This window comes from Astatotilapia calliptera, chromosome 2 (genome assembly GCF_900246225.1).
Source record: "Astatotilapia calliptera chromosome 2, fAstCal1.2, whole genome shotgun sequence".
Classification (NCBI taxonomy): Eukaryota; Metazoa; Chordata; class Actinopteri; order Cichliformes; family Cichlidae; genus Astatotilapia; species Astatotilapia calliptera.
In genome coordinates, this window is record NC_039303.1 from 32225862 (window position 1) to 32238859 (window position 12998).

A 12998-nucleotide genomic window follows, 5' to 3' on the forward strand; every position below is an offset into this window, starting at 1 on the left:
TATCATTAAATACTCTAGATGAAATGTTATGTCCATGGCAAAGCACTGAAAAGTGCTTTTTATGGTGCTTTCCAATAATGAGTGACTCACAGGCCTTGCAGGAATCTTGCTACACTGTGCACAAAGCTCTTAAGTGCCTCAAGTTTGGGTATAGATAGAATGAAAGAAGAGCCAGAGAGTAAGTTTATCACCTGGGCAGCAGCCATGAATTCTGTGAAGCAACATTTCTGCAGACCACAGAATGTCGGTCTAGCCGCTCTTCTTACTGAAATGTTGTTGCTCCTGAGCCAAAGGGAATAACCCTGACAGACTAAACAGAGTTCTTACTGCTTTATCTCTGCATGCCTTTTTCTTCGGCTTTATAAAATACCCCAGAAAGGCACTTCTGTAGGTTGTGTATCTCCTTGAAAAAAATAAACAGTGTGCTGTACATACTTTAGAAAAGCACCACACACAGCTGCAGAAATGCACAAAAATGTGCACCTGCACATGCTCACACAGGAACACAAAGCAGAGTTCAGAAATTCTCCCAAACTTTTTAACATCCTCCAAGATCACTCCAGCTCCAATCCGTGCTCATTGACCTTTGTGCCGACAGGAATTTGATCCTCATAGAATCTTTTCCCAGATTTAGTTTGACTTGATTTTTTTACTCTTATTCACATTTACAATTTTGTATCTGTTCGTCTCTATCTTACTGCAATCAAAATCTAATTTTTCTTTCTCTCTACCATCTCCATCAACCTTGTGTGTGTGTGTGTGTGTGTGTGTGTGTGTGTGTGTGTGTGTGTGTGTGTGTGTGTGTGTGTGTGTGGTGATGGGAGGGGGGATGTAATGGGATTAGAAGTTTGAATTGTCAGAGCTAAATGTTAGTTATATTGGGAGCGGGAATGTGGCAGGCAGGAAACCCCCTCAAGGGTACAGATGCCTGAGCTGATGGAGAAATGAAAATAATTACCTGGGGTTTCTGATTTATGCTTTCATGCAGGCCTGGAGCAGTGCCTTTTACGCCCCTTCGCTGTCTGATTCACTGCACTGTTATCCAGTGGCCTACGTCTGCAGGTGTCAATTTAAGCATGAGGAAAAGCTCTGCCGTGTGGTGTTAAGAGAGGAGAGGCAAGGGAGGCGACTGCCTTCTAGGCCCTGCAAACCCGCAGCAGCTTTTAAATGTCAGACCTCAATGCCCCAGCTTTGCTTTTTAATACAAAATGAATCATAAAAAAAGGTTAGGTAGAAATATCACTGAGTTCAAGGTTGCTGAACCAATGAAGCACACCTCTTTTCATCCACTAGGACTGTAATTTTTCTGTAATCTTTAAAGTAAGTTGCATGTAAATTTAGTTTGACCAGAAACACCCATTTAGAAACTCAAACGTAAACTTAACGATGCATTTCACTCCATGAATCGAGCTATGAATATCAGTGTGTTTGTGGTTTATGTTATCCTGCTTACTGTTCTGAGATGAAATAGAATTTTAGTCCCTAATTAAATTCTGGTCCAGTGATCCCATTACACACACTTACTTACAAATACCTACCACCGCTTGTTTCTGTTACAATTGTGGTCGGAGCGTTTAAATTGTGTGACTGTGCACCAGGGAGCAAGAAAGCCAGAGTGACTATTTTGAATGATTATAATGTTTTGGATCGATGAGAACACTAAAGCCAATGACACCGAGTTGGTCAGCAGCACCTACCGGGTCAAAAGTTTCCGAATAGCTGTGTAGTGTCACATAACCCAGTAATTCACAAGCCTGATGGGAGAAAATGTGATTAAAAAAATTGCAGTCTAATAAATCCTGAAAGATTTCATACACTCACCCTAAAAATTGATTTTCACATAAAACATGAGATTGCTTGCGGTCCACTGCAGTTCCAAAGGTGGGAAATCAATCAATCCTTCATCACTGCATTTCTGGGTATTAGCTGCCTGAGTTTGTGCTTGGGCTAAAATTTATGAAGTTTATTTTTTTTTCCTAACTTTTACTTTGAAGTACTTTTAAAACAGCTAATTTAAAAGAAAAAAAATCATCTTTGACTTTAGTTTTACCCTCCCAAGGCGGCACAACAATAATATTTTATTGATACGTATAGCACTGTGCAAAAGTCATCCCTCATTTCTTTATATTTTGCAACAAAAATGATAAACAGGCACCATGATTTATTAAGATGTGCAAACATATATGGACATGCAGTATGTATGGGGAAAAAAGAGTTTGAATATTTCTAACAAACTTGAAAATCAATAATTGATATAACCGCCTTTATTTACTCTCATAGGAAAGCGTTCCTGTCACATCTTTAAGTAGCCTTCAGGAATAGTTATCCAGGCTCCTTGAGCTCTTCTTTGGATGTTGGCTGCCTGTTGTTTTATTCTCTGTCACAATGATCTCCCACTGCTTAAGTAATGTTGAGGTCCGGGCTCACAGGAGGCACTATCTCACCGCACTGGCAGTGTGTTTGGGATCATTATCATGCTGAAAGATAAAGCTGTTGCCAATCATATGCTTTCCAGATATAATGCATGGTGGATCAACATCTGAAGGTAATTTTCTGCATTCCTAATGCCATCACTTTAAACAAGATCCCAAACACCACTGGTGAACCTAAACTCCTGTGCTTGTGTAATCTGGCATACTTCAGCTTTAAGAATGGCTTCTTGACAGCCATCCTGCCACTTAAACCATTTCTAATGAGATTCACTCAATAATAGATGGATCAACTGAAGGCTTAAATGCATTTATCAGGTCTTGTGTCAGGTCATTGGTGGATTTCTTTTCCCGTTAATGACATGACATTCAAATACTGTGAGCCAGCTGTCGGTAAGCCCAACTCTTCTTCTTTATAGAAGAATGTCATTTTTTATAGAGTCAACTAAAGAAGTTGGACAAATTATGTATTCTTGCAACAGGCTTCTAGCAACAAAAGTGCCTACAGATACCACTACTTCTCCTTAAAACAGTAAAGAAAGGCTAGAATTTCACTCACAAAAACAGAAACTTCTTGAATGGTGTGTATCACACAGCAAGCTGTAACTTTTATTGGATAATCCACAATCCATTATTGGAATTTCAAAATCTTATTTGCTTTTCATATGTACCTATTTTACCTAGCTAAGTATATAATTCTTTTTCTCTCTGTTTGTCATATTTTTGAGTAATCTACATTTGGCAAAGCATAAAAAAAATGGAAATTATTTTTTTGTTCTGGCAGCCCAATATTTTTAGTGGCCCCCATATGGCCACCCCTATTAAAAACATCTGGTGGTGTTCCTCATTGGAGCACTTGTCAGTCAACGCAGCAACGCCCCTAACTCCAGTGTCAAGGTGGACGAGTTACCGAAAAAAGTTCACTTTCCTCGGAGTTGTTATGATGAGATAGCCTATCCACAGAGGCCTTCTTTTATTTTTATTTTTTTGGACCAAGCTGTAAATATGCTTTTTAATGCTTGTCAACATCAGATTGGAGATTAAATCGCTTTTAGAGCTCAGCACTGGCTTATTTTTCAGTTTCACAGTTGAGTAGCTGGCATCTACACAACATCTCACTCCCAGCTCACACGCCCAACTCGCTGGCTTTATGGTATAAACAGTGGGTACCCCTTAAGTGTCTTTTCTATCACGCCGGGTGGTCCAAAAAAGACTAGTAGGTTTTCTTCAGCAGGACAAAAGTTCTGTTCTGGGTTACATGTGGTATGTGATAGAAGCTTGTGGTAGATTATGTTTTAAGTTGTGAATAAGTTGTTTTAACCCATGGAAATCAATGTAACAGAAAAAGACACTAAATTGCATTACAAATGGTGTGAATTGCTTCCTCACCAAGCTTTAGTATGTGACACATTTTAACTGAGATACTAATTTTACTTTAATCTGAGTCCTGGTGTAGTCCTTATTCTACAGAAGCCTTCCTAACAACACACTGCCTGCGCATGGTTTGTGAGCTACAAGTTTGGTTTGCCTCATCTTCCCAGGCCAGCTCCTGTCAAACATACAAAAGCTTGTTCCCACAGCAACTGAGGGTTTTTTTTGTACTTCCTAAAAGGCTTCTTTTCTTGCTTCTTAAAAAATCGATTTGAGAATCTTAAGAATAACACATATGGGTGCAAAAGTGGACTACTAGAACTTATTCTGTTGTTATGATTGTTAGAATTACTACAGTATTTGTACTACCCTAGTAGTTGTTGTTGTTCTATAGCTAGTTCAGTGCTGTCCATACCTCCAGTGTGTTTGTTGAGTCCTCCCTTTTCTATATTAAGGCTTTCCTCAATATAGTCTGACATTAGCTTTAGCAACTTCTTACTTCTCCTTCTCTCCACCTTCATTCTTTTTTGCATCAGTTTCAGCCTCTTGTTGAATGACGGTTTGCAAAGGGCATCTGAAATCAATAATAGTAAGAACTGCATCTTTTATTACATTTCCACACCTTGACAGCAGCTTGGAAAGCCTGATCAGAAGCACAAACACAAGCACACACAGGAACAAACACACACACCTCAAGGTCTCCTTCATGTTTGAGCGACCACAGAAATTATGTGCTGATGACACCTAAACAGATTGTGTAATTACTTTTGCCCTGGTGGCCCTGGCCTGCAACAGAGATTTCCTAAAGCTGGTTATTACCTATCCAGAATTGTGGTGTTTGTGCATGTTTGGAGCTGCCTGATATTTATGATGCGATGCAATATAAATATAACTACAAGTTCAAGCTGAGATTGGAGCCAAGCCAGAGAAAAGGGAAGGCCCTCCAGGGTTGAAGTTTGCAGGTAACGCTGCAGAGGAAGCGGTAAAAATCTGAGAAGGACAGAGTGTGGCTCGTAGCCTGTAGATGCACCACAACCCCTCCTGTGCAGAAACTGATTTGCTCTGTTGGCAGCCGGCAGGCAAAGGTCATCTCTGGTTTCTGTGGAGACTTTTGCTCCCTAAAGCGTCATGCACAAGTTCATGTTAAACATTGTGACCTCTTACAGAAAATAAACCACAGGGTGCTGACAAATACGCCTATAAAAAGTAACATCAAGGAGGTGTTAGACACTTTAGGAGCTGGTGGTCTAAATTTGACCTGACATGCTTAAATATCACAGTCTTTTTTTTTTTAATTTTCAAATTATCTAATTTGTTGTTCCTTAAGGCACATTTTGCCTCTAGGCTGTGTCAGATAAAAATATGTTTTGTTTTCACCTGCTCATTAAAATCTAGAAAAAACAGGAAACAAAGTCAAGGACCGACAAGGTGAAGAGCGACTGGAAAACAGCTAAAATCTCATAACAACAGATGTGTCATTGTGTAATCATTTTGTATTTAATTCTGTAAAAATCTTTTTATCCAGCGGGTCAGGTTCTTTATAATTAGTGTTCAGTCTTTTAACGATTTGTACTCTAAGCTGCAGGCTCATTGATTGGAAAACAGATTAATGTACTCAAAGCAAAACTTACATCTGAGTCCAAGCAACAAATTGAGATCTTTTCATGCATTTAATTCTGTAAAAGGAACCAAAAAATCCACTTTGGCTGCTTGTTGAGAGTGTATTCCAGTGTCGCTGCTGTTGTTTGACAAATTCCAGATAGATCCACACTTCAGGTTCGGGTTAGTTGGCTTTGGACGGTAATCGCAAAACACTTGCAAACATTACTGTGAATGTTAGAATTACTGTTGTTCATTATGGGACTTTTGATAAGTTTGATAAGTGAAACCAATCTCCATCCATCCATTCGCTTATCCTTTTCAGGGTCGCGGGGGGCACTGGAGCCTATCCCAGCTGTCATAGGGCGAAAGGAAGGGTACACCCTGGACAGGTCGCCAGTCTGTCGCAGGGCCAACACATAGGGACAGACAACCATTCACACCTAGTGGCACTTTGGATTATTCAATTAACCTATCCCCACAAGCTGCATGTCTTTGGACGGTGGGAGGAAGCCGGAGTACCCAGAGAGAACCCACGCAAACACGGGGAGAACATGCAAACTCCACACAGAAAGACCCCGGCCTGATGGTGGAATTGAACTCAGGACCTTCTTGCTGTGCGGCAACAGTGCTAACCACCGTGCCACCGTGCTGCCCTTGAAACCAATCTCCATCCATCCATTCGCTTCCGCTTATCCTTTTCAGGGTCGCGGGGGGCGCTGGAGCCTATCCCAGCTGTCATAGGGCGAAAAGCTTATCTTGTCTTTAAAATCCAGCTTTTAATATAAAGCTGGAGCTGCAAAACAGAAAGTTTCACATCTGTTGCTGTCATATTGATGACAATGGTCCACATGTAGAATTGTCAACAACAAAAACGTGATTTCAGCCTGAATTGCCCAGTCAAAGAAATGGTGAGCCATGTTAGAGAGGCAAAAATACAAAAGAATGGTGCAGTGGTCTGTTTGTGTAAGCAGGTGGTATTGGCAGAATAATCTGACCTGCAGAGAAAAACGGGAGAGAAACGGCTTCAAACAGGTTTAGACCATCGCTGTTGGAAAGGGATTTTTGTGAAGTAATAAATAACTACTGTAATTAGCCAGCAGATTAAATAAAACGGTAGTTGGCCTACTCTCCACAGAGTTTACACTCAGTTGCAACATCAAGGTGTATACTGCCCCCTGCTGTGAAGGAATATAAATGTTTTAGGGCTCTTTTGACATTAAAAAAAAAAAGGTTGTTTTCTCTGATCAGAGAATCTTTTCCCCCTAACTGATCTAAGATGTCATAGTCTTACTTAGTAGTACATTGAAAATATTTCAAGTAATTCATTCCTGCAGTATTTTCTGGTAAAATTAGTACCATTTTGATACTGTGAGACAAATTAGAAAATCTAAATCTAAATTTAAACTAAAACCAGCCTCCTGGAAAAGGGGGAGGACACTTCATTACTTCCTCACTTAACTTTCTTTTCCTATTTTTGTTTTTAAATCACTAAAATTTCTTATTTTTGTTGTTTTTTGTTTTGTTTTGTTTTATTTTGTTTTGTTCTGTTTGCTTTTGGGGGGGGGGGGGGGTGTTGGGGGGTATTACCATAAAATAGCATAGAAGTAGACATTCGTTAAATATACACTTTAGAAAATGTAGCATTACTTTATAAATTCCTGTAAAAAGAATGTTGCATTGTTATTTTTTTTATAGCATTGTACTGTAAAAAAAATACAGTGAAAAACTATAAAATATGGGTTTAGGGTTCTGGCAAACCTGCTCCCAGTATTTCATGGTAAAAATCTAAAGTGTTTCTCTTATAGTGTAGTTCAGTGTGTATATGTGCAGAATTTGACATTGAAAGGTAGTTTTCACAATCATTTGCTGATCAGAGAATAATTTCCTCAACTTAAATTCCCACCATATCCAGTCATGCCTTCATGAATAGGCTGGTTAGAAATTCTTGATGTCTTGATACTTATAATTTCAGGAACTTTTATTGAAGGGTCTTTGAAAGTCTGTTGTTATTATAAGATAAACAGATATCACCTTTTCATATTTCCCCTTCACTTTTCCTCACTTTTGAGAACCATCTTCTGGTTATGGCCCCAAACCATAGTTTAAGTCTCTCAGTAAAAGATTAGTAAGGTGAGGATTTGCCACAACAGGAAGACTTATTCCATGAATCAGATAATGCTCACAGAGCACGCCGGGCTCCTGGGGAACCCACGCTTGCTGTCACTGCAATTGCTTCCAGACATCACACTCTGACAAGACCTCTGAGCCACCCCTCACAGTATTCATATTTCAGATGTCACCAGCAGAAACACACAGACAAAAGTTTCCCACAGAGGGAAAAAGACACAAAGGTCTTTCTTACCACAATACTCACATACCCATACGTTATGTATGTTGAATGAGTTATTGATTGTTCCCAGCATGACAGACGAGGAACAAAATCCACAGTCTTTGTTCTGTGCCAAAGCGCATTATTAAGTTCAACTGAAGCTAATGCAAGGCCCCGGCAGTCTGTGACAGCCAATTAAGTATAAATCTTTGAAAAAAATCTTTTTTTAGTAGAATATTCCCTTTCTGTGTTTCAGCAGACGGGGCTTCTTTGCTGAGCAGCAGATAGTTATGTTTCTAAAAAGCACAACCTGCCCATCAAGTCCAACCCCGGAGAGCAAATACTAGAATTTCAAGACTTTTGAGGAAGTTTATATCTCATTTGCAAAAAACTTACAAAATGACTTAGATGCCCAAAGTATTAAAACACTGGCAAATAGATGTGAGTGATTGCTGTAAAGCTTAATGACAGAGTATTGTGAGACTGCTAAGGTTGGGATTTTTTTATAAACTAATTTTAGATTACCTGATACTGTTAACTTGTTGGAATTTAACTGCTCAACTTAACTGCTGAAAATAATGTGTCATAAATACTGACTTTGAAATTTATGATAGCATGTCTGACTATAAGAGTTTGTGATGACTGAGCATCGTTTTGTAAATGTAAGCAGGGCCTGTGAAAGCAGCCCAACTCTAACCCCTGCACGCTGGCTGTGAATAACTTTCTGATCAAGGCTCCAGCTGTAAGCCCAATGCTCAGCAGGAGAACGTGTAACATGGAAACTCTTTTATCCCCAGATAAAAACACACGAATTAAAGTTGAGCTCGGTGATCTTGCTGCATCTCCATCATACTGCCACAGAGCCAGGATTCTTTGACACGATCCATCTGTTGTTTTCCTAATGTCCATTTCAAAAGAAATAAGCCCCATATGGATGAAGGTGAGGAGCTGGTGACACTGTCTGCTTTGTTACACCTCATTGATCTCCACGGGTAACATGAGGTCCTCAAAGTGAATCTGAAAATCAGTTCTTTCATTTCCACTTTTGAGGAAAGTAAAACAATATCCTGAGCAAACTCTGCCAGCATGATCCACTGCAGCCTTTTACTGAGAAGACATCCTATTGGAAGCGCATTAAGATGTTTGACAAATTCTTTGACTCCCCGTTTGTCTGTGACAGATAAGAGAAACGAGGTAAAAGAAGATGCACATCACAAAGCGTTCACTCAGAGATCAATCAACGTCAGCATAGCTGTGTCTGGAAAACAGCAAGACTATATGGACAAAATAATGGGTGAATGGGTGAAGGAATACATGAGGAATAAGCATGCACGCACATAAGCTCTCCCACTGGTAAAATCCATAAACAAATACATATAGTATTTGGCTCTGATGCTTTATTCCACCTTTCACCTTCTCTCATGGGAACACATAAACTGGAAAGGACTGCTTTGTGGTTTGCGAGGTTTCCAACAAATGCTTTCTTTTCTCTAGAGCCTCGTTTGCACTCCTGTTCAAGTGAAGCACAATTAGTTTATTTTCTCCCTAAGGCCTAACTCATAGGATATGTCTTTGTTTAGATCATAACGAAATAATGAAATTAAATGTTTTCTTTTTACTCCACCTGATTTACAACAGCACCAACACCTAAGAGTCTTCCTGTGTTAGAAGAAAGTGGAGATGAAGCTGGATGAAGATGGTTTTCTCTCCCAGGGGATGAGGCTGCTTTTAAAGCAAACGATGACACATGAAAGGCGTCATTAATATTTATAAGTGGTGATCGCAGAGTTGTATGCATGAAACAAGTGTAAAGCATGCACACATGAAATTCAAATTAAAGTTTCAACTCTGCGTGACAAACTTGTGACTCAATAAAATTGACGAAAACAGTGACAACACATCAAAGACAAAACTCACTCCTTTATTTTTTCCCTGTACAATGTAACAATATATTACATTGTTGTGGAAGGAACATATACTACATATATTGAGACACTTTATTAGGCGATAAAGTGTCTCCACGATCAGAACTGCACTAAATCTTCATGGCACATGTGTGATACAAATCTCCTGTTCTACCACATAACAAAAGTGCTGTATTGGATTGAGATTTGATGACTTTGGAGCCCATTTGAGTAAAGTAAACTTATTGTCATGTTAAAGAAATCAGAGCTTTGTGATATGTTGCATTATCCAGCTGGAAGCAGCCATCAGAGGATGGGTGCACTGTGGTCACAAAGAGATGGACGTGGTCAATACTCAGGTAGGTTATGGCGTTAATAAGCTACTAAGTTGGTAATAAGGTGCCCAAAGTGGGCCATTACACGACCATCAACAGCCTGAACCATTAACACAAGGCATCATGGATCCATGCATTCATGTTGTTTAGACTCGATTCTGTTTGTACCATCTGATTGTTGCTGTAAAAACAAGACTTACTAGGCCAGGCAACATTTTCCCAATCTTTTATTGTCTAATTTTGGTGAGCCCATGGACATTATAGCCTGTCTCTTGCTCATGGATGTCGGGAGTGGCACCTGTTGTGGTCTTGTGCTTCCTGGTTCTGCATGTTGTGTGTTCAGATGCTCTTCTGCAATACGTTGGTTCTACCAAGTGGTTATTTAAGTTACTGTTGCCTTTCTGTCAAAGTAGTCTGGCCACAACTCCCTGTTGTCTGGCATCAGCCAGTGAAGGTGTAAAAGCTCTAATATTATAATGTGATTTATGATGTCCTGTTTTGTTAGTACAAATATTTTTTTTAACTCTCTTTAGCTTTGAGTTTTGATGCTTTCTGTTTCAGCAACATGATATTTTCTTGAAGACAGAAGAAGATAGCACATGTTTTTGTATATATTTATTCATTGCTTTAGTGTAGCAGGACTCTTGTTTTCTTGTGGACATTTACTGACACCTAGTGGATAAAGGTGAATGTGTTCTGGTGTTTTATTATGCTGCAATTAACAGTATGAACCTAAAACTATGAAAGATATCATCCTTTGTAGTTTAAATTCGCCCTAGGTATCATTTTTTGCGAACGCCTCTATTTTAGTTGCTAAAAACAACAGAAAAAAGACATCTTAAAATTCTCGACGTTTCTGACGTCGATGTTTTATACAGTTAGATTTTTAACAAAGTAAACACTTTCAGTCAGTTGTAACCACCATGACCTTTTTTTCACTGCTGAAGTGACTGAATATCTAAATAACAAACTGCAAATATGCATCAAATGTACTTTTTATTGGCCTGTTCTTTTGTTGAATATAATATATATGTATAAATATAAAATGCTAACGATTTACCCTATAATTGTACTGGGATTGTACTGTTTCTTTTTAATGCTGCTGTCATTGTGTGACATTTTCCTCATCATATTGTTTCTCTTATTATCCACTGGTGAAAACAAGTTTCTTTGAACACAGTCTTTTCATATAAACGGAAGAGATGATGGCGTCAGATTAATTTTAAGACTTCCACTTCCTCTTTTTCTGTTTTTTTTTTTTTAACCGCACAGTTCACTAGATGTCTGTCAGCTGGCCCGGGGCTACAACCAGGGGATGAATATTTAAAGATATTCTTTGATTTGTACTTATGCCATCATTCCTAATGACTTCTTGAGGAGGTTTTAAGAATTCCATGAGTAATTTATGTACCTGTGATCTATAAGTCTCGAATCAGACACCTTGTGATTTAAGCACGTTCATCTTGGATTCACTCAGGACCAAATGAGCAACAGACCAAACAAGAAAAGCTTCTGCATGAGGAGACTAAAGCCAGGTAACGCATATAAATCAGCTGACTAACAAACAAAACCAAACACACAGCTTTGGAGGACGTCAGCACAGCTGGCAATTAGTCGGGGGCAGAAAGAGTATTTGTAGTTTATATGCGTCTCTAACTGCTATAAATCGAAACAAGTGGCAAAATTACTTACATCACTGACTTTGTTAAGATAAGCTCACACCCACATTATGTTTAGTTTCGGAAATAATACCTCTGTTGAACTCATACTTGTTTTGTCCTCACACCTGGACAACTAACCAGCACAGGCCAGCAGTGAAAATTAGACCGCAAACAACAACAACAGCTCTGAATGTATTTGCTTCTAAAGTTGCAGGAAAGTACGGGAGATTAGTCATTCATATCAGCCGTGTCAATATTTTCACTCTCAGCAATCATTTACAGGCGTTTCGCTGCAGGACATTCGGACTTTTGGAACTGCGCTTCTATAATTAGTAGAGTTTGCTCATTTTGTACTGAATTTGTCTTTGTTAAACACGATCAGCATAATAAAGTCTGTCCTCCTTTTCCTGCTACTCCAGCTCTAGAATACTGCAACCACGTTAGAAGATGTCACGTCATCATTTAATGCTCACATGATGTCATCACCTGTTTTATTCAGTCTTCACATCCATTTCCTGTTTAATCTCATTCAATCTGCAACATGAATTCGCCTTCTGTTTTCAATTTTACTCTCAATTACTCCGTCCTTCTATTTTAAAAATAAACTAAAGTCTCCACACTAAGCTCTTACTAAAGGAGACTTACAACTAAGAAAATACTCACCAGAGAAAAGGCCAAATGAACAGTGAGTACGGCTACACAGAACCACTCTAGAAATCAACTGAGGTTAACATGAACTGAATTTAAAATCCATTTATGGCAGTTCAACTTCATATATTTTTACAATAGACTCACCGGTTCAAGTTTTTTTATGCGCACAAAGCTAAGTTATGTATTGATTACTTGGGGACACCTGTCTTTGGTCTGTATTCTACCATTAACTGAATTACAGTACATTGAACTTCAACTTAAACGCCTACAGTACGCTGAATATAAACGACTGTGGTTAGGGTTTTTCCCAACCTCCATTGGTACCTGAAATTCTCAGAAAAGCCTTGCTGTCCGCTCATGTGATCCAGCTCAGGGTGGCTAAAGTGAACTTTGAATGCTGTTATGTTGGAACTGTGCAAAAAGTCAAGCAGCACACACAAGCACACTTTCAGAAGCACAAAATGATTCACACACTCATGCTGCATGTGTTTCAGCACCACTGTCATTTTCACTAATCTATCAATAGGTCTACCGTCGTGTACAGATATGCTGTACGTGAATAAGTTAAGACAACTTTCAGTGCTCATTTTATGAATACAAGTGAAAATAGATATTATTCATGTCCACTTGTTTGTTCTGTTGTTGTCTTTCTAAAATTGTCTGTATTTCTTGAAGTTGACCAGGTTTGCTAAACTTGCTAAAAAAAAAAAAAAAAC